Here is a 20,230-nt window from a genome sequence, read left to right on the forward strand (position 1 = left end):
TCCGCCTCGGAACACTTCAACCCCAGGGCATCAATGTGGACTTCAACAGCTTCCTCATTTCCCCTTCCCCCACCTCTTCCTAGTTTCAAACTTCCAGCGCCGCACTGTCCCCTTGATTTGTCCGGACTTGTCCGACCTGCCTAGCTCCTTTTCCACTTATCCACTCCACCCTCTCCTCCCTGACCTATCACCTTCATCTCCTCCCCCACTCACCTATTGTACTCTATGCTACTTTCTCCCCACCCCCACCCTCCTCTAGCTTATCTCTCCACGCTTCAGGCTCCCTGCTTTTATTCCTGATGAAGGGCTTTTGCCCGAAACGTCGATTTTGCTGCTCGTCGGATGCTGCCTGAATTGCTGTGCTCTTCCAGCACCACTAATCCAGAATCTGGTTTCCAGCATCTGCAGTCATTGTTTTTACCACCGAGGTTATACAACAGTTGGCAGTAGTTGCATGGTCAACTTGAAGTGGTACTTTTTTTAAATTGATTTGTATTGAATTCAAATTTTACCATCTGCCATGGTGGAATTTAAACCATGTGCCCAGAATGGATCCTGAACACTTTCTGAGGAAGGGTTACCGGACCCGAAATGTTATCTCTGATTTCTCTCCACAGATTCTGCCAGACCTGCTTTCCAGCGTTGCCAGCAAATTCTGTTTCTGTTTCTCAGAAGGTTAGCCTGGGGTTTGAGCTTACTGGTCCATTGATGTTACCATTCCAGCATCGCCTCTGTCTAATTATACTCAGTTACCTGTTTGCGTAGCTACCTGACCGTTACAAAATCTGATAAAATTAAATGAAACTGGACAGACCACATGGCATCCACCAAGGCACCAGAAATAACAATGGCAACACACAGCCCTACTGACTCTTGGTGACATCTGGGGGCTACTATCAAAATTGGGAGCGCTGTATTGCTGACTAACCAAGCAACAGCATGACATTGCCATATTCAATATATCATACCTTAGAAACAATGTCCTAGACACAAACATCACCATCCTTCAGTATGTCATATCCAACCTTGGGAATCCTCAACAGTAATTCTCAGCCCCAGAAAAATATAATATTTGTTGTGTTATGAAGTTGAAAGCGTGTATTGTACCTTTAAGAGAGACAGAATGTTGTTCTGAACTGAGAGATTACAAGTACCTATGTACATGACTAGATGGCAGTTCCAGAGCATACTAGAAAATTGAAAATATGTAACATTTGGCTGTGAAATGGATACCTGAGTTTAGGTTGCTGTTTTGGCAACAATTCGCATTTAACCAATCAGGTTAAGTTATGCCCCAAGATACTAAAACCCAATTTGAATTTATTATTTTGTCAACATTGAACCAATAAAACGATCTGATGTTGGGGGATGGGGTATAAGGATGTGGGCATTTTGAAAATTGCTCAGAGAATAATTGCCATAGCGAGCGAATCTCCGGGAGGGCTAATTGCCCATCTAACATCTTGCTCTCAAATAAATTAGAAAACACTCTGTATCAAAGGGATCTTTTCATGTGAAACATACTTGCAGTGAAAAGAAAGAAGACGACCCAGGGAGATTATCAGCCGGAAGACAACAGAGGGTGTGTGGTTTTAAAATTAAGTTCATGAAATTTTAAAGTGTTTTATTGGAACAGCATATTGTCATAGAGCTGGAAGCAGATAGTGAACAGTTAAGAGAAAGGGGGACTTAGATTTGTGAATAGTTTTTGCTTAATGTTCAAAAACAAATTGATGTTACTTTCTTTAAGTAGTGGAATCTGGGAGTTCTCTGTCACTAATATTTTAACAGATTATAAGACAAGGTAAGCTTTTCTGGATATTTGGTTTAATTAATAAGAAGGATTCGCCTCCATGGAACAATTTAAAGGGGAACTGAATACAAAAGTGGGGTGCTTATTATTTAGTTATAAATTATAGAATCCCAACACTGTGAATGCAGGCCAGTTGGACTGTTGAGTCCATACCAATCCTCCAAAGAGCATCCCACCCAGAACCACCCTATCCCCCTGCATTTCACATGGACATCTCTGGGAGGAAACCCACAGAAACACAGGGAGAATGTGCAAACTCCACACAGACTAAAGCTGGAATCAAACCTGGGTGCCTGGTGAGGTGAGAGAGCAGCGGTAACCACTGAGCCACCGTGCTGCTTAATAAACGATGAGATCACAACTGGAGTAGTCTATACTGGATTGGTTTCCTTATTAAGGAGGGATGTAATTGTGATGGAGGCATTTCAGAGAAGTTTCCTTACACTAAGACCAGAAATGAGTGAGTGGTCAGATGGGGAAAAATTGGACAGGCTCAGCTTGAATCTGCTGAAGATTGGAAGGGTAAGGGGTGGCTTGGTTAAAACATAAAGGATCATGAAGGGGAGGATATAGAGAAGGTATTTCCTTTTAAATGCAGCTAGGAGTAATACCCCCCCAGTGTTTTGTTTCCATGCATTTACTCTCAGCAGAGCTGACTCACTTTCTACTATTCACAACTTCAATTAACACCTATTTTTCAACCATATCCCTCCTCTATTAGCACTCCCTTTGTCTTTCGCCTCTGGGCACCCTCACCATCTGTTCCAATTGCTCATTCTCCTCTCCCTTTACCAACAACATAAAAACCAGTATTAGGTGGGAGGGGCGGGGGCTTGCTGGGTCTGTATTGTCTGTACTTTTGTATGTAACGGTATTGTCTAATGTACAAATGTCATTGTCACTGTCTTGTCATATGTGGAACTGGGATTTGAGGTTTGTCCTCATCTCCCTGTAAAATGGTTGAACGGTAGGGTTTGGGGCCTAGCTTTGCTGCTCCTCTCCCTTGTAAAATTGCTGTCTCTTGTGTACAGCTGTAAATGTTTTTTGTAAACTGTTTGTAATTTGTTTAATAAAATATAAAAACCAGTATTTTCCAGTCCCTTCCAGATCCGACACACTCAGGTGAACTTTGCTCCTCTCTCTCCACTGATATTGCTGGGTTATCCACTTTGTTGAAACACGTGTAAGGCACCGATGAAGTAAAACCAAAAGTCCCTCATGAGGGTTGTAAATCTTTGGAACTCCCTTCCTCAAAAGCCAGTGGAGACGGAGTCCTTGTTTATTTCTCAAGCTAGACGAACACCTTCTTGGTAAGTAAGGGAACGGCAGGTTAACCGGAGCTGGGGGGAGGTAGGAATGTGAAGTAAACAGATCAGCCATGACCTGCTAAATGACAGGCTCACGGGTCGAGTGGCCACTCCCACTGCCAGCTTGCCTGCTTGGATGTTGTATTGGTATTGGGTCTACCAAACGCTGCCATCAGTTGGTGGTTCAGTGCTCCTCCATATTGAACAGCACTTGGAGCACTCACTGAGGGTAGCAAGGGGAAAGAAAGCACTCTGGGTGTGGGATTTTAATAGCATCACTATAAAGCAATAAGCTGAGTTCTAAGGGGCTAATGCTGCTAGACAATATCTGTGGCAGGTGGTGAGGGAAGCAACAAGAGGGAAAAACATACTTAACCTCATCCTTTACCAATCTGCTGGCTGCAGTATTGATAAGATTGGCCACTGCATAGTCATTGAATCATAGAGTCATAAAGCATGGAAGCAGACCCTTCAGCCCAACTCATCCATGCTGACCAGGTTTCCCAAACTAAACTAGTCCTATTTGCCTGAGTTTGGCCTATATCCCTCCAAACCTTTCCTATTGATATACCTGTCCAAATATCTTTTAAATGTTGTAACTGCACCTTCATCTACCACTTCCTCTGGTGGTACCATCAGTATATGCACCACCCTCTCTGTGAAAGAGTTGTCCTCAGGTGCCTTTTAAATCTTTCCCTTCTGACCCTAAACCTATGTTCTCGAGTTTTGAATTCCTCTAACTAAAGGAAAGACCATTTCTATTCACCTTCTTTATTCCCCACTTGTTTTTATAAACCTCTATAAAGTCACTCCTCAACTTCCTATACTCTAAGGAAAAAGGTCCCAGCCAATCCAGCCTCTTGATAGAACAACAACCCTCTAGTTCCTTGTGAACCTTTTCTGCACCCTGTCCAACTTAATATTATCCTTCATATAGCAGGGTGACCAGAAATGTGTGCAATACTCCAAATGTAGCCTCACCAATGTCCTGTACAGCCACATCATGACGTTCCAACTTCTGCACTCAATGCATTGACCAATCAAGACATGCATACCAAATGCCTTCTTACCTCCTTGTCTACCTATGATGCCACTTTCAAGGAACTATGTACCTGTACCTCTAGGAGAAAGTGAGGTCTGCAGATGCTGGAGATCAAAGTTGAAACTTTATTGCTGGAACAGCACAGCAGGTCAGGCAGCATCCAGGGAACAGGAGATTCGACGTTTCGGGCACAGGCCCTTCTTCAGGAATTCCTGAAGAAGGGCCTGTGCCCGAAACGTCGAATCTCCTGTTCCCTGGATGCTGCCTGACCTGCTGTGCTGTTCCAGCAATAAAGTTTCAACCTGTACCTCTAGGTCCTTCTGTTCAACAGCATTCCTCATGGGCCTACCATGAGCTGTGCAAGTCATGCCCTGGTTTGCCTTTACTGAAATGCAGCACCTTACATTAAATTAAATTAAACTCCATCTGCCACTCCTCAGACCACCGACCCATCTGGTCAAGATCCCATTGTACTAGGGGAGATGTCAGAGATAGGTTCTTTACACAGAGAGTGGTGGGTGTGGGAATGCACTGCCAGCAATGGTAGTAGAGTCAGATACATTAGGGACATTTAAGCCACTCTTGGATAGGCACATGGATGATAGTATCATGTAGGGAATGTAGGTTAGTTTGATCTTAGAGTAGGATAAAAGGGTTGGCACAACATTGAGGGCTGAAGGGCCTATACTGTACTGTACTCTTCTATGTTCTATGCTCTATGTACTCTTAGATACTCTTCACTGTCCACTATAACACCAATTTTGGTGTCATCTGCACATTTAAAACCATGCTTCCAAGATTCACATCGAAACCATTTATAAAATTGACGAACAACAGTGGACCTAGCATCAATCACTGTAGAACACTGCTGGTCACAGGGCTCTGGTTCAAAAAACATCTCTCTACCACCACCCTCTGTTTCCTACCATCAAGCCAATTTTGTGTTGAATTGGCTAGCTCTCCTGGATCCCATGTGATCTAACTTTGCTAACCACTCTATCATGCGGACTTTTGACGGAGGCCTTGCTGAAGTCTATGCAGACAATGTCTACTGTCCTGTCCTCATCTATCTTCTTGGTCAGATCCTCAAAAAAACAATCAAGTTAAGAGGCACGCTTTCTCACATGTGAAGCCATGCTGACAATCCCTAATCAGTTCTCACCTCTCCAAAAGCATGTAAATCCTGTCTCTCAGAATTCCTTTCAACAACGTACGCACCACTAAATGCCAGACCCACTGGTTTCTTGTTACTGGGCTTTTTTTGTAGCCTTTCCTCAATAAATGCACAACTTTAGATTAGATTGTAATCTAATCTAATCTAATCTAATCAAATGCACAACTTTAACCTTCCTCTGGGTTTCTGGCGCCTCACCTATGGCTGTAGATGATAGAAATTTCCACCGGGGGTAGCTATCTGAGAAGATGGAAAATGACAAGGTCTGTCGTGTATACAAAACAAAGCACAAGTCCAACCCAGCCAATTACTGCCCCCTCAGTCTACCCTCAATCATCAGTAAAGTGATAGAAGGGTCATCAATAGTGCTGTCAAGCAGCATCTGCTCAGCAATAGCCTGTTCAGTGCCATCCACTTTGACAGCCACTCAGCTCCTGACCTCATTCCAGCCTTGGTTCAAACACGGACAAACAAGCTGAATTCCAGAGGGGAGGGGAGGGGAGAGTGACAGCCGTTGACATCAAGGCTGCATTCAACCAAGTGGCATCAAGGAGCCCTAGCAAAACTGGATTCAATGGGTATCGGGGGACGAACTCTCTGGTGGTTGGAGTCAGACCTGGCACATAGGAAGATGGTCGTGGTTATTGGAGGTCAGTCATCTCAACCCCAGGATATCCCTGCAGGAGTTCCTCAGGGTAGTGTCCTCGGCCCAAGAATTTTCAGCTACTTCATCAATGACCTTCCCTTCATCATGAGGTCAGAAGTGGAGATGTTCACGGATGATTGCACAATGTTCAGCACCATTCACAACTTCTCAGATACTGAAGTAGTCCATGTCCAAATGGAGAAGACCATGACAGCATATGGGCTTAGGCAAAGAAATGACAAGTAAGGATTGTGCCACACAAGTGCCAGGCAATGACCATTTTCATCAAGAGAAAATCTAACTGTTTCCTTCTGACCTTCAATGATGTTACGTCATTGAATTGCCCACCACCAACATCCTGGGGGCTAGCATTAACCAGGAATTGAACCAGGAATATGAATGGAATGGCCACAAGACCAGAGGCTGAAAATTTCATAATGTGTAACTCACCTCCTGACTCCCCAAATCCTGTCCACTATTGACAAGGCATAAGCCAGTAGTGCAATGGAATATTTTCTAGTTTATTGGATAAGTGCAGCTCCAACAACACTCAAGGAGCTCAACACTATCCCAAACAAAGCAAACTACTTGATCGGCACCCCATCCACCACCTTAAACAGTCACTCCCTCCAGCAGTGGGTGCCATCTACGTGGTTCACTGCAACAACTCACCAAGGCTCTTTAGACAGTCCCCCGATACCCATGATCACTTCATCTAGAAGGGTAGCTGAATATGTTGTTGTGTCACCATGGCCTTACCAGACCATAGGGGCTGCCATCTCATTAGAGAGAAGTGACTGGAGGTGATTTAACCTGAGGGCCACCTGACTTCAGGTGAGGGAAGAGGTTGAGAAGAGGAGTCCTTCATGGTAATCTCAAACCGGTGAAGGGAATTGAACCCACGCTGTTGGTATCACACTGTTCTGCAAACTGACTGACTAAATCCAGTCAACTGGGCTAAACCAATTCTCCTGGAAGGACAAGGGCAGCATATACATGGGAGCAGCACCACCTCCAAAGCACTCACCATTCTGACTTGGAAATCTCTCGCCGTTCCACTCTCCGTGTCTCTGCACACCGTTGACCACAGGGCTCAAGAAACTAGTTCACTGCTGCTACCACCACCTCCAGGAGAATTCACGTTGGAACTAACCCTGGCATATCCAGCATCACCACATCCCCATGAGTGAATTTAAAAGAAATTCAGTGAAGAGCAACATTTAACAATTCATTCATTATCTGTGAACACATCTGTTCCTTGATTTTTCTTTCAATGAAACAACATAACTTCAGGTGCCCCAAGGCTTCTGAAATACCGAAACCGAATATTTTAACAGGATTATGGAGTTTCTTTCATTGGTGGTAATCTTTACTTTATGTCATTGTGTTCAAGAAATTCCCAGAATCAAGAGTTTGATTCTGGTGCGTTTTCTTTAAATTGCTCAGCAATGTAACTGGGCTCAATATGACACTTAAATAGGCCGAATGTTTAAAGTAAATGCAATTTTCAGCAGTTAGTTTATCTCCTTTGTATCCTATCTTGCACCATGTCCTGTTTACCCATCATCCCTTGAGTTCGCTAACCTTGCAAATTTATTTATTGCCTTGGGGGATGTAGGTATCACCTGCTGGCCAGCATTTATTGACCATTCCTAGTTCAGAGGTCACACGACACCAGGTTACAGTCCAGCAGGTTTATTTGAAATCACAAGCTTTCAGAGCCCGACGAATGAGCAGCACTACAGAAGCTTGTGACTGATTTCAAATACACCTGTTGGACTATAACCTGATTGCCGCATGACCTCTGACCTTGTCCACCCCAGTCCAACACTGGCACCTCCACATCTTCCTCAGTTGCCCTTGAGAGAGTGCTGGCGAGCTGCTGCTGCAGTCCACATGCCATTGGTTGACCCACAATGCCCTTCAGGAGGGAATTCCAGGCTGAGAGACATTAAAAATCCTTGTCTTTGTTTTCAGTTCTGTCTAAGGCTTAGCTCTCCCTGTGTGGCAGCTTTCATATTTACAGCATTCCAAGTATTCTACCTACCCACATTTCTGACTTCTTGTAATCCCCTATATATTTCCTTCCACCACTGATGGCTATGCCTTTAGCTGCTTAAGCCCTAAGTTGGGGAATTCACCTCCCTAAACTTCTTGATCTCCCCACCTCCTTCATCGTAGGATGTCTACAGTGCGGAAGCAGGCCATTCAGCCCAACAAATCCACTCTAACACTCTGAAAAGCATCCCACCCAATCCCAGCATTTCCCCTGGCCAAGCCTGCACACCCCTGGACTGTGGGAGGAACCCCACGCAGACGCAGGGAGAATGTGCAAACTCCACACAGCCTGAGGCTGGAATTGAACCCAGGTCCCTGCTGCAGTGCGGCTGTAGCGCTAACCATTGAGCCACCACGTAGCTCCTTAAAACCAACCTTGTAGACCCTGTGTTGGTCACCAAAGCATATATTTTTAATATCTTTAATACCGTTTTCTTAGATGTGGTGTCAATTATCTCGCTGCCTATCCCCATGAAAACTTTGTGCTCAATTGACTGCAATATATAACTAGGAGAAAGTGAGGACTGCAGATGCTGGAGATCAGAGTTAAAAAGTGTGGTGCTGGAAAAGGACAGCAGGTCAGGCAGCATCCGAGGAGCAGGAGAGTCGATGTTTCAGGCATAAGCCCTTCTTCATTCCTCATGAACAGTTTATGCCCGAAATGTTGATTCTCCTGCTCCTTGGAAGCTGCTTGACCTGCTGTGCTTTTCCAGTGTTGCGATTTTTGACTCTGTATTACATAAATGTTTGTCACCTCAATCATTATTTTGAATGTGAATCCCTCTGTTTCCTGCCTGAGCACCATTAGACCTGTAAGGGGTAGGCTTTAAATCAAAATCATGTAAACCTCTTAGCATCCCATCATGCATTGTACAGCCTGGTGCTGCAATGGGGTAGTTAGCAGGCTTTAGATAGATAAAGATAAATATTTCTACATATCATTAACATGTCATATTAACAGATCCCAAGGCACATGTATTGCCTTAATCTTATAGTCCAGTGATCAGTAAAAGATAGGAAAATGGACGTAACTCAACAACTGACCATTCAAACTGATGTTTATAACATTGGTTAAGTGAGAGATGTTGGTCAGGGTGTTGAAAGAGCTCCCTGCTCTCCCTCAAATAATCCACAAATGATCTCATGGCTTCTCCAAAGGACAGTACTTCAGTCAAACAACACCTCATTAGCACTGTATTCGGCATCTCAGTTATTTGAAATGCACTAGAGACCCAAGTGTGATTTGAACCTAAAACCTTCCAGTTGACAAGAAAGCTACCAACTGAGCCAAGCTGGCATTTAAAGACGTCGCAAGAATGATTCAAGAGTGCACATGTGCTTCGCTCACTCCTGCTGATTCCACTGTTGCAATGATATCACATCGTACCCCTCCCACTTTCCCGAGACCCCCTCCCAAAGAAGCCTTGTACCCTATTCTGGGGCCTGTATTATCCTCCGTGCGGTACCATGGCAATGATCACTTGGATACGGTCATAATCGTTTTACATAACCAAACAATTATTTGCTAGCGTTAAGATTGGAAGTCAGCCAAGAAAAACACAAGTGAAAGAGATACAACAGCTTTAACTGTTAAATTCAGATAATCACGACTGGTGAAGTTCCGTCAATTAATGTTTCGGCAGTGACTCAAGTGGCATCTTTCTTGTTTTTACAGTGTGTCCTTGATGGGTTCAAAGTGGCAATGCATTTAACTCTAGAATAGGCAGCTAATTGCCATCATACTCTGCCTGTGTAAGGAAGGATGTTTGCAGTCTGCAGATGGCAATTTCTAAAGCCGCAGTCATTCGAAGAGGGATTGGCACTGTGTCCTGCTTCAGTCGCAACACTGTGCTGTAGCAGGAGAGTCATTTGTGTTGCTTTAGGGATGATTGTCTTCCTCGTTTATCTATAATTCATAAAGCCAAATTAATTAGCAACTGCACTGTGTTCGGAGGAAGAGTTTCTTAACTGTTTCCATTCAGGATCAATGAAAGAGTAAATGCTGTAACTACTTAATAGCACAACAACTTCTTTCACAGCCACTGCTCCTGTGCTCGTGCTGAATGTGCCTGCATTAAATTCATCCAGAATGTCTGTTGGTGCATGAATGAAATCATTCCATATGGAAACAGTGCCAAGTGAAAAAGAGTCTAACAGCACCACCTGGCTTCAGCTGGTAAGCAGATGAATGGCACATTCTTTGAATAAATGATGTTCTGCAGCAAGTGACTGGTTGCATTCTGCTTAGTAACTGTTGCTAACACTGCCTCTGGCACCTGCGATGTTAGATTGAGGCTCTCAAGCAGCCAATCTCACTGTACTCAATAAGTGAAAGTAAACAAAGGAACCACTCATATTTACATAGCATCTTGTAAGCCTCAGGGGTATATTGAAGCACTGTGCAGTCGATGAGGGTGCTTCCAAAGTATAATAGGCCAAATGGCCTCCTTCCAATCTATAAGACTAAGGCGGCCCTATGGTCACTGCTGCAATGTTAGGAAATAGAGTCACAGAGCAATACAGCATAGAAACTGGCCCCTCCTAAGCAGGGCCCTCCACATTTCTTGGTCACATTTGACAAATTTGACCCCTATCAGCTTTCCGTAGAGACCACTCCCTCCGCGACTCCCTTGTCAGATCCACACCCCCCACCGACCCAACCTCCACTCCCGGCACCTTCCCTTGCAACCGCAGGAGGTGCAACACTTGCGCCCACACCTCCCCCCTCACTTCTCTCCAAGGCCCCAAAGGAAACTTCCATATCCGCCACAGATTCACCTGCACCTCCACCCACATCATCTACTGCATCCGCTGCAGCCGGTGTGGCCTCCTCTATATTGGGGAGACAGGCCGCCTACTTGCGGAGCGATTCAGAGAGCACCTCTGGGCCACCCGGACGAACCAACCCAACCACCCTGTAGCACAGCATTTCAACTCCCCCTCCCACTCCACCGAGGATATGCAGGTCATTGGACTCATCCACCGCCAAATCACAACAACGCGACGGTCGGAGGAGGAGCGTCTTATCTTCCGACTGGGAACCCTCCAACCACAGGGGATGAACTTGGACTTCACCAGTTTCTTCATCCCCCCTCCCCCCACCTTGTCTCAGCCGAATCCCTCCAGCCCGGCACCGCCTTCCTGACCTGCAGTCTTCTTCTTGACCTCTCCGGCTCCATCCTACTCCGACCTATCACCCTCACCTTGACCTCTTTCCACCTATCACATTTCCAACGCCCCTCCTCCAAGTCCCTCCTCCCTACCTTTTATCTTCTCCTGCTGAACACTCTCTGCTCATTTCTGAAGAAGGGCCTGTGCCCGAAACGTCGAATCTCCTGTTCCCTGGATGCTGCCTGACCTGCTGTGCTGTTCCAGCAATAAAGTTTCAACTTTGATCTCCAACATCTGCAGACCTCACTTTCTCCACAAATTTGACCCCGTCAGGACCTTTTGCACTCTGGGTGGCCCAGTCAATCCAGGGGAAATTAAAATTTCCAATCAATACGACTCTATTATATCTACAGGTATCTGCAATCTCTCGAGACATCTGCTCGTCTAGTACCCGCTGGCTAGTTTGGGCGTCTATTGTACAGCCCCAGCGGAGTGACCATGTCCTTCTTGTTTCTGAATTCTAACCATTTGGCCTCATTTGATGATTCGGAGATGCCGGTGTTGGACTGGGGTGCACAAAGTTAAAAATCCACACAACACCAGGTTAGAGTCCAACAGGTTTATTTGGAAGCACTCGCTCTCGGAGCGCCACTCCTTCATCGGGTGGTTGTGGAATATAGTCCTTCCAAATACACCTGTTGGACTATAACCTGCTGTTGCGTGATTTTTAACTTAACCTCATTCGATGACCCCTTAAGAATATCATCTCGAAGCACCGTTGTCATGTCCTCCTTTATCAAAAGGGCAACTCCTGCTTCTCACTTACTTGTCATTCTGTCACGCCTGTATGTTCTGTGTCCTGGAACATTGAGCTGCCAGTCCTATCCTGCTCTCAGCCATGTTTCTGTTATAGCTATAATATCCCAGTCCCCAGAGCCAATCTATGCTCTGAGCTCATCTGCCTTGCCAGTCAGGCATCGTGCATTCAAATAAAAGCACTTTAAACCAGAAGTCTTTTCCCTCCCTTTACTGTGCCCCTTGCTATCCTAAACAGTAAACTTGCTCTCAATGGCTGATGCATTTTCCCCGACTTCTCTGTGGCATATCTCTTATTCAGAGTCCACCCCACATTCCTATGCTTGAAACATCAACTCTCCCGCTCCTCAGATGCTGCCTGACCAGCTGTGCTTTTCCAGCGCCACACTTTTTGAGTCCCATCCCACTGCCAAACTAGTTTAAACCCTCCGGGGTAACAGGGATGCAGCAACTTATTTGTGCACAACAGGATCCCACATAGTAATGACCAGATAAACATTGGTTTTATGATGCTGGTAGAGGAAGAAATGCATAGGTCTGAAAGAGTTTGAAAGGGTTAATAGCTGATTGGATGCAGAAGCACCAGCCCATGATGATATCATGAGGACCTTGGAGTTACAGAAGGAGCTAGCAGGAGACAGGTTTGAGGCTAGTGTACTGCTGTCTCTGTAGCAACGTAGGTCACGTTCGGTAATCTGTAAGTAGGCATGGTAATGCAGTAAAATTCATAGGAACTAGGAGCAGATCCATTCAGTCATTCAATATCCTTATGGCCAATCCTCTATCTCAATGTCACATTCTAGTTTTCTCCTCATATCCTTTGATGCCTTTAAAATCTGAAGTTGTATCTATCTCCTTCTTGGATGTACCTGGCCACCAACGCCTACTGTGACAGAGAATTCCACAGATTCACTCCACTCTGAGTGAAGAAGCATTCCTTCATCTCAGTCCTAAATAGTACATCCTGTATCCTGAGACTGTCCCCTGGTTCTAAACTGCCCAACCAGGGACATCATCTTCCTTACATCTCACCTGTCCAGTCCTGTTTCAATCAGATCCCCTCTCAAATGGATACAAGCCCAGTGGAACTAATCTCTGCTCATATGACAGTCCTGCCATCTCCAGTATCAGTCTCATGAGCTTCGGCTGTGGTCTCTCTATGGCAAGTATGTTCTCTCTTAGTTAGGAAGACCAAAGCTGCACATAGTTTTCCAGATTTGGTCTCACCAAGGCCCTGTATAACTACAATAACACATCCTTACTTCTGGACTCAAACCTTCTTCCAGTGAAAGGCAATATATTATTTGCCGTCCTGATTGCTTGCTACACCTTCCATATTATTGGCATTATTCACCCAACAAGAATCTTCTATTCAGACCAGAAAGATAGCTATCCTCGTCCATGCTACACAACGTAGAGTCATAAAGTTATAGAGATGTACAACACGGAAACAGGCGCTTTGGTCTAACTCTTCCAAGCTGACCACATGTCCTAAATTAATCTAGTTCCATTTGCCAGCATTTGACCCATATTTCTCTAAACCCTTCCTATTCATATACCCATCCAGATGCCTTTTCAATGTTGTAATTGTACCAGCCTCCACCACTTCCTCTGGCAGCTCATTCCATACATGCACCACCCTCCATATGAAACATTTGCCCCATAGGTCCCTTTTATATTTTTCCCCTCTCCACCTTAAACCTATGCTCTGTAGTTTTCGACTCCCCCACCCAGGGAGAAGACCTTGATTGTTCACCCTATCCAAGCCCCTCATGATTTTATAAACCTCTATAATGTCATCTCTCAACCTCTGATGCTACAGGGAAAACAGCCTCAGCCTATCCAGCCTCTCCCTGTAGCTCAAACCCTCCAACTCCGGCAACATCCTTGTAAATCTTTTCTGAGCCCTTCCAAGTTTAACAACATAGGGAGACCAGAATTACACACAATGATCCAGAAGTGGCCTAATAAATGTCCTGTACAGCTGCAACATCACCTCCTAACTCTGATACTTGAAACTTGAAGAAATCCATTTGAAACAACATGGTGGGCAGTGACGGGGTCCTGCCATAACTTAGTGATGACTAGCGCTATTTCTAAATAGTGCCAACTACAATAAATGAGATTTCAGGTCCCCAAGGAGACCAAAGGGAAAACTGCTGCTGACCAGGTCATAAGAATCGGGCGGCACGGTGGCTCAGTGGTTAGCACTGCTGCCTCACAGCACCAGGGTCCATTCTCCCTGTGCCTGCAGGGGTTTCCTCCAGTTGCTCCGGTTTCCTCCCACAGTCCAAGGATGTGCAGGTCAGGTGAATTGGTCATGCTAAATTGCCCAGAGTGTAAGGTGCGTTAGTCAGGGGTAAATGTAGGGGAATGGGTCTGGGTGGGTCGCTCTTCAGAGGGTCGATGTGGACTTGTTGGGCCGAAGAGCCTGTTTCCTTACAGTAGGGAATCTAATCTAAAAGCTAGGAGCAGGAGTAATCCATATGGCCCCTTGAGCCTGCTCTGCCATTCAATAAGATCATGGCTGTCTTTTTCATGACCTCAGCTCCCCTCAACCACCCGCTCACCATAACCCTTAATTTCTTCACTGTACAAACCTTTTTCTACTTCAGGACAAACAGAAAACCAAATGGAAAGGGTTTCCAACCTAACAGAAGAAGCCAGGAGTAGGAACCACTTGTAACTCTAAGACAGATGCTGCATGGTGAGGCAATGGTCTGTAGGAATGGTCCTGAGTCCAAGTTGAGTCGATGGGACCAATCAGGCATCAAGGATCATGTGAGGGAAGACAAAACCATCCTTGTGCATGACGTGCAATGTTAAAATGGTGTGGCATTTCACTTTTTCATCCTAAAAAAGTCATAGGGTCAGAGAGATCTGCAGCACAGAAAAAAAAATCTTCCGGCGCATTGAAACTGTGCCAGTCAGAAACAACCACCTAACCATTCTAATCGTATTTCCCAGCACTTGGCCTGCAGTGTGGGCATCACAAGTGCACATCTAAATGCTTCATCAATGTGATGAGGGTTACTGCCTCTCCCACCCTTACAGGCAGTGAGTTCCAGATTCCCACCATCCTCTGGGTGAATAAATGTTTCCTCAAATCTCTTCTAAACCTTCTCCCCCTAATTTTAAGTCTAAGATCCTCATCATTGACCCCCACACCAAGGGGAAACGTTTCTTCCTGTCTATCTTATCAATGCCCCTCATAATTTAACGCATCTTGTTTTGGACGAGGTAAGACTCCCCTAAAACGTGTGAAGAAGTTGGCCCAGACCCTAACTTTTCTTTTTTTTTTGGCAGGTGTGAGGTGGATATTCCAGGAGTAAAGCAGCTCGTCAAACCACTCAGCTTTAAACCAAGCAGAATTTATTTAAACATTACGGATGAAATGCAAACAAAAGAAAACGGAATTTGGAATAGCTTAACTTATTTGATAACCCAACCAACACGATGTCGCAACTTAATGAGGCTGTTCCAATCCTGGCCACACCTCCTTGGCGAAAGGTAAATTCAAACACAGGTTCTTACAGGTAGGAAAGGTTTGAGATAGTTCAGGCAAGAAACATCTGTTGAAGCATAAACCTTCTTTTCACTGTAACTGTTTCTCTAAGTCCCCAGCAACCTTCTAACTGCTTGCTAAAAACAGACCAAACTAGAAAACAAAACTGAACTGGGAGAACTGACTAGTCCCCTGCTATTGTTCAGTGTAACCATGTCCAGACAATTTAGCCCTTCTACCTTTACAACCCCTCTTGACAAAAAAATCAAGGACCATGTAACCTTGTAAAAGGGGCAGCATGGTCACAATCTCAATCATGTTGCCTCTCAGTCCCCTCTGTTGCAAGGAAAACAACCCCACTCTGTCCAATCTCTCTTCAAAACTGAACCTCTCCAGCCCAGGACAAGAGAGCAGTCATATTTGTTTAAAAGCTACAGCTCTGATCAAGCATCACTGCTGTAATACTTGGATACCGTAAGGCTAAGCTGGAAAGGCAAAACTAAAAGGGTGAGGAGAGAAACATATTCTGGGGGTATATATTATGATTGCTGAAGGACCTGCTGACCAAGCCATGTCAACTATGACAAAAAGGAGATTTAAAAAAAGAGATAAAAGTAGAAAGGTAAAGTCATCATTGATCTAGTTTAGATTACTGTGCAGTTCTGGTCGCCATGGTATAGGACGGATATTAAGCTGGAGAGGGTTCAGAAGAGATCTACAGGTTATGGGAGATTTGAGTTATAAAGAAAGGCAGGATGGGCTGTGACCTTTTTCACTGGACTGTAGGAGATTGAGAGGTGACCTTTACAGAGGTTTGTAAAATCATGAGGGGTACAGATAAAGTGAGTGGCAGGTGTCTGTTTCCCTAGGATGAGGGATTTCAAGACTAGCGGCATATTTTTAAGGTGAGAGGAGAGAGATTTAAAAAAGACATGGGAGCAGATTTTTTACAAAGAGAATGGTTCGCATGTGGAACAAACTTCCTGAGGAAGTGATGGATGCAGGCACAGTTTTACTACTTAGCTAAGTACATGAACAGGAAAGGTTTGGAGGGATATGGGCCAGGAGCAGGCAGGTGGAACCAGTTTAGTTTGGGATTATGTTCAGCATGGACTGGTTGGACCGAAGGATTTGTTACCATGCTGTATGACTCTCTGACTTTATGACTAGATGAGTGCTGGATAGTTAAAGAGGTATCAATACTGGGTCAAACACAGATAAGGACAACACAGCAGGAGTCACAGAGAGATTCTGATCCATGTGATAGCCTCCACTATGAAGGTCATGAAGGTTGGTACATCTCCCTGACAGCTGTGAAGCAAAGGAACACCATTTGTTCTTCAATAAATCTGAGAGAACTACCATTATTACAGAATAAAATTCCTTAAAGGAAATAAAATACTTAATCACTCTAGGAAGCTATGGTTTCAGAAATAGTATTATTAGCAAGATTTAATTTCAGAGCCAAGCCACATAGAATACAAAACTGGAAATCCTGGAGGTCACAATTATTGAGGATGAGAGTGATTTCTAAATTGGTCTGCAAGACAGATGCTGACTGAATAAATCTCCTTCTGCCCATAACTGGGAGTATACCAGATGGCATTACTGCTCACAAAGGGATAGGTGAAACATCAGAAAAATTCAAAGACATACTGGTGGCCTTTGGTTTTTACTAGAACCTCAGATCCTAATGAAATTGCAGAAAGGGTGAGATTCAGCAAAACAAGGTGCAACATTCAGGTGGATCTGTTGATGATTTCATTCTGACTAACGGAGAGATGTGGCAATGATGATTTATAAAATACAGAGACATGGTAGGGATTGCTGATGTATTTTTGTCAGATTTATTCCAGTCCAAAGGAAGTCTAATTCTGGAGAAAGCCATCCAGGTGTTGAATGAAGCACAGAATTATGAGCAAAACAGGACAATCCTAACAGAACAAATTAGATTACATTACATTACAGTGTGGAAACAGACCCTTCGGCCCAACAAGTCCACACCGACCCGCCAAAGCGTAACCCACCCATACATTTACCCCTTACCTAACACTATGGGCAATTTTTTTAGCATGGCCAATTCACCTGACCTGCACATCTTTGGACTGTGGGAGGAAACCGGAGCACCCGGAGGAAACCCACGCAGACACGGAGAGAACGTGCAAACTCCACACAGTCAGTCGCCTGAGACGGGAATTGAACCCGGGTCTCTGGCGCTGTGAGGCAGCAGTGCTAACCACTGTGCCACCGTGCCGCCACAAATTTGCCACAGAAAATCTATGGAATCTATTAAGAAATCAAATCAAATACCAGATAACTCAATGTAAAGAGTAGAATGGACAATAAACATCATTGTCAATGCAGCAGAGCAAAGAACCCTCACAGGCATGAACAGTGCCCACCTTTAAAAATCATCAGAAAATGTGCTGAAGCAGGGCACCATCATGAAAAGAAAACCATCAAGGAACCACCCACACAAAGAGGTAACTGAGGTAGAACAGTCTCCGATCGGAGATAAACCCAATTTTCCTATTGGATATCACTGATCCAGGCTGGTGTATCGGAGTGTTAGGCAACACCATACTCTGGAACCGTTTACCTTCCCGGAGGCAGACCTGGTTAAAGGCCAGTGCTCCAGGCAGACTGTAAACGCCCCCCCCCCCCCCCCATATCCATATCCAGCTCTTCTCCCCTTTGCTGTGCCTGCAGTTACTGTTCCCTCTTCAGGGAACAAAGCTACAGTCATTTTAGGACTTTTAAGGATTTTTTAAATGTTGCCAAGATGGTGCCTCCCTATCCCGTTCCAACACCGGCCTGAATCAGCAGGTTTCAATCAGGAAGGAAATCGAGGGTGATTTGGAAAAGGCAGCAAAGTGGAGTTAAGGGTTATCAGGTCTACCATGATCTCATTGAATAATGGATGGGCTGAATGGCCTACTTCTGTTCCTATGTATCGGTCTTATGAGCTTTGACTAAGAAAGTTTTAAAAAACGCAATTCATTAGATCTAGCTGACAGGTCAATAGGGTCACATGGTGTGAATGATCTTCCCTGATTTTAAGATTCTCATGTTTGTTTCCATATCACAGCTTTACCCCTCCCTAAGGTCTGCCCTCTCTTCCAGCCCCACGGCCTGACAAGATGTAGCCCTCTTCAAATCCTGGCCTGTTGTGCATCCTCAATTTTAACCCATCCATTGGAGCAGACTCGATGGGCCGAACTGCCTCATTCTGCTCCTACATCACGTGGCCCTTTTAAATAAAGTGGCTGCTGCCCCTGCTGAAGGCTTCCTGTTGGCCCTCCAGTTTCAGGAAATTGTCCGCCTTCCTTCATCAGGCTCGCCTGGTGCGGGGACCTCGATGTTGGGGGTTTGTGGGGTGGGGAGGGATCATGCCCACTGGCTGCCCAGCCTCGATTCCCTACCCCGGCCCCAGGAGTACGGCTAAGGTCAAAAATGCCTGACATCCCAAGCTGCGTGTTGAATGAGTGTGGACGACCCCACTGGGCTTTCCAAGGAGGATCTAATTTTCTCAGAATATCAGCCAAAGTTCCTACTGCCCATCCTGTCTCTGATTCACAGGTCATTTCGCCATGGATCCAGACCCCCATTCACCAAAATTATGGCCTGAATTGAGGAGAAACCTCATGGACATTCCAGGAGGTTAGACTGCATTCATTGCATTATTTGTTGACATTTCTGGTCCATAGACTCATACAGCATGGAAACAGACTGTTCTTTCTAACCAGTCCATGTCAAACATAATCCCAACTAAACTAGTCCCACCTAGCTGCGTTTGGCTCGTATCCCTCCAAACCTTAAACAAAGGCCTCTGAGGAAGGGTCACCGGACCTGAAACATTAACTCTGATTTCTCCCACAGATGCTGCCAGACCTGCTGAGCTTTTCCAGTGACTTCTGTTTTTGTTTCCAATTCATAGCATCCGCAGCCCTTTCAGTTTTCATCTCATTAATGTCTGGGAGACGTTTCTGGCAGAGAATGACTGCTGTGTGCACCTCCATAACAACCATCAACACTTCAAAAATAATCCAATTTTACATTAAGGCTCTTGAGACATTTATAATGAAGTGTTGAGATGCAATGTGTATTTTCTCCTACTCTTAATTTCAACGTTTAGTTGGAGAGCTTATGTGTGTAAAATTTGTTCAGGAAAGTGTTGCACTTATAATATCCACAAGGAGTGCCCTCCAGTATGGTAATATTGAAGCTTATTTATTTCTAAGTCTTGAAAAATAGTTCAAAAAAAGATCGAATGGATAGGGGTTAGTCCTTTTGGTTCACTGGGTAGTGTCTCTGTTTCTGAGCCTCAAAACATCTGTTTCAAGTCTGAGTCCAGAACTTGATGGCGAAAAGTGCATTTGTATTGGAGTCAAGAGGGTTGGTTATCAACCTGCAACACTCTGTTTCGAAAGCTTCTTCTTTTGTGACATAGACCAGAGTCAATAGACTGAGGGACACCACTCTATATCAACCATGGCAGACCTGGGGTCTCTCCCACTCTCCAAAATTGGGAGGATTGAAGATAATTGAAGAAATTTCCCAGGCAACCATTGCTGGAACCTTCTAATGTTTGCTTCATCTTTCTGAGGTAAGCATCATCTCCTCCATTTTTCTCCAACTCAACAAAATCCCGAAGCAAGGTGAGTGGACAGCTTTCAAGAAGTCTGATGAAGGCCTCCTGCCGGGAACGTCGATTTTCCTGCTCCTCGGATGCTGCCTGACCTGCTGCGCATTTCCAGC

At 44.9% G+C, this 20,230-nt stretch overlaps 1 long non-coding RNA gene across 1 annotated transcript; it reads left to right on the top strand.

Annotated features, from left to right (window-relative positions):
* The first annotated feature begins 3,020 nt into the window (after positions 1-3,020).
* On the top strand, positions 3,021-19,509 carry LOC148148909 (uncharacterized). Its single transcript, XR_015758270.1, has 4 exons — positions 3,021-3,123; positions 10,080-10,216; positions 15,274-15,477; positions 19,410-19,509. It is a non-coding gene; the product is annotated as an uncharacterized LOC148148909 (long non-coding RNA).
* Positions 19,510-20,230: the final 721 nt, after the last annotated feature.

Source organism: Chiloscyllium plagiosum, unplaced genomic scaffold (genome assembly GCF_037043375.1).
Source record: "Chiloscyllium plagiosum isolate Xiang-an unplaced genomic scaffold, Cpla_swu_hap1 HiC_scaffold_10, whole genome shotgun sequence".
Classification (NCBI taxonomy): domain Eukaryota; kingdom Metazoa; phylum Chordata; class Chondrichthyes; order Orectolobiformes; family Hemiscylliidae; genus Chiloscyllium; species Chiloscyllium plagiosum.